Raw genomic sequence first — 2500 nt, 5'->3', positions numbered from 1 at the left:
CCACCGTCTGCTATATTCCCCGGTGAACTCCTTATGCATCCAAGGAAAATTCAGATTTTGAAAATCTTTCAGGTAATCGTCGGGACACAACAGTTCACTTGTTGAGCCCAGATCCAAAGATAATGAAGATGGGATCGCAGCCATAATCAGAACCCAGGTGGAGAACACAAACCAACCCAAATGTGTTGTTTTTATCGTAAACAAAGCCCGACCGTGACCCCTGGGTCTTCGTATCCTCCCGAGCCGTGTGTGTGACACATGTGTAGATGTATTGTATCTTTTCTGGCCAGTCTGCCTCTGTTTTCTGTTATTTGACAGCAAACCACTTGGGTTTTGGAAAGCAAAAGGCTAGGGAACTGATCTGTTTTGTTGGCTGGTTGCCTCTGGGCGTCCTTTTGCCTGAATCTTGGCGTTTTTGGAGGAACACATATCTCCTGCAAATGGTTTGGTTCAAGGCCTGTCGACAGGGAGGACACATACATATAATAACTACCGTTCTGTGTGTGTGTGTGTGTGTGTGTGTGTGTGTGTGTGTGTGTGGTGTGTGTGTGTGTGTGTGTGTGTGTGTTTGTGTGTTGTGTGTGTGTGTGCGTGTATGCGTGCATGCATGCGCGCGCGCGCACAGGTATGCGGGAAGTGTGGACGATCGACTATAGACTAAGACATCCAGCTCTCTATCAACAGATCCCTGGATACGTCTGGCACCGTGGTCCTCAGTCACAGCTTGTTTTCTGCTTTGAGAAAGCAGGAGGGAATCTGCCCGATAAACGAGGGGGATAAAATACAATAACCAGGTCAAATGTTTTGCAGCTGTCCGAGACAGTTTGGTAAAGCAGCCTGGCTTTAGAGGATACATCTTCAAATATATTTCCCTCATAAATGTCCAGCGTGAAACTGCTTCCTTAAGTTGCTATTCAGATGCAGATATGGTAAAGTAGTTCGGGAAACTTGGTGTAAAATGAAAAATGATTTCTTGTTAAACACTTTGACACCGCGGGCTGAGCAGGAACATCAAAGGACGTAGGTCTGAGGTCCGTCTTTCAATTTGAGAGAGGAAGGGAGCTATCTCTAGGTGCAAGGATACATTTGTAAAAGGCGTTTTAAATGCTTGGCCTTATTAAACTAGTGATAAAGTAAAGATGGTAATATAATCCTTAAATTCTATTACTATGAGATTACTGGTTTCATTTTTTTGTCACACTGTGTGTTGTGTGTGTCTGTGTGTGTGTGTGTGTGTGTGTGTGCGAGAGGAATTTAAATTCATGTTTTATTAGCATCTGGGAGCCATCATATCCTTGCCAATGTAACATGGCCGTGGTTGTGACTAGTAGAGAACAGTGGTAAGGCTGTGTTCCCCTAAGGGGAATGGAGATATGAAATGCATATGATCTTTATTACAACCCGCAGGAAGGAATACTGCCATTCATTTGCCCCTAGTGAAAGAGACAGAGAAAGGAAAATGGATTTTGGAAGCATGGCCTTGGGGAAGCCATATATATATACACACCATACAGAATGGTAATATAAAAAAAGGGGAAAGTGAAGAATGAATTGAGTAAGTAAAGGCCGAAGGGAAAGTCATCTCAATTCTGATTTAGTTGTTTCAATACTTTCATAAGCTTTCTATCGTAATAAAAACTTTTACGTTAGGAATCTTGGCTTTATAATAGAGCATTTTTGGTAATTTTAACTATGCATAAAGTGAGGGTTTTTCCCTATGCAACCATCACAATTGTTTAAATTGTACCTGAAGAACTTTTGTTCCTGAAACTAATTTGAATTGCAGCACAAAAATCCAATAGTTGATTTAAACAATTGTTAAAAGTCTGCCGTGCTGTGAAAAATATGGCGATGTTTGAAAACAGAAGTTGAATAAGGCAGGTTTGATTAAATTAGTCAGCCAGAAGGGAAAATGTTAAGGTTTGTTGGTTGATTTGGTTATTAAAACCAAAGCATGTTTTAGAGTGTGTGTTGATGACGGTTGATGACGGCTCTTTCTAGTAAAATTGTTTGGACTCTAAGGCTGGGTGAGGCTGCGGACCTGTTGCACACAGAGCAATCAATGTGCAACAGGTTAAACCAGCCATCATCCCCACACACTGAGGAAGAGATCTCCTGCATGGCATCACGGATGACCATATTGTCAATCCCTGCAAGCCTTACAATAAACCGTATTTCAACACCAACCTTCAGTATCCTCGGTCACGGACGAGCCAGGATAAGCCCCATAGGTGGTGTGTGGCATGCGCATTGCTACACATGTAAAACCAAATGCATCACATGGTAGTAGCAACATAGACAGTTGGGGTCAGAACTTCCGGTTTTAAATGGAACTATACAGGGCAGGCAGGCAATGGCTGCCTAAACATATTCTCTTGGATCATATAAAAGTACAAACTCTGCTTTGCGGGCACCAGCTGCTCCTGGAGCTGATAGTAAGCCTAGATTCGGGTTTAGGGCAGAAGCTCATTTGTCATCCTTCAGGATGAGAGACATATCA

At 42.6% G+C, this 2500-nt stretch overlaps 1 protein-coding gene across 1 annotated transcript in view; it reads left to right on the top strand.

The window, feature by feature from the left end:
- col14a1a (collagen, type XIV, alpha 1a) overlaps positions 1–2500 on the top strand; it is a 111196-nt gene that overhangs the window by 55422 nt on the left and 53274 nt on the right.

The sequence above is a fragment of the Gadus morhua genome, chromosome 11 (genome assembly GCF_902167405.1).
Source record: "Gadus morhua chromosome 11, gadMor3.0, whole genome shotgun sequence".
NCBI classification, from domain to species: Eukaryota; Metazoa; Chordata; class Actinopteri; order Gadiformes; family Gadidae; genus Gadus; species Gadus morhua.
The sequence above is the reverse complement of the archived record's forward strand: the minus strand, read 5'-3'. Positions and strand labels throughout refer to the sequence as shown.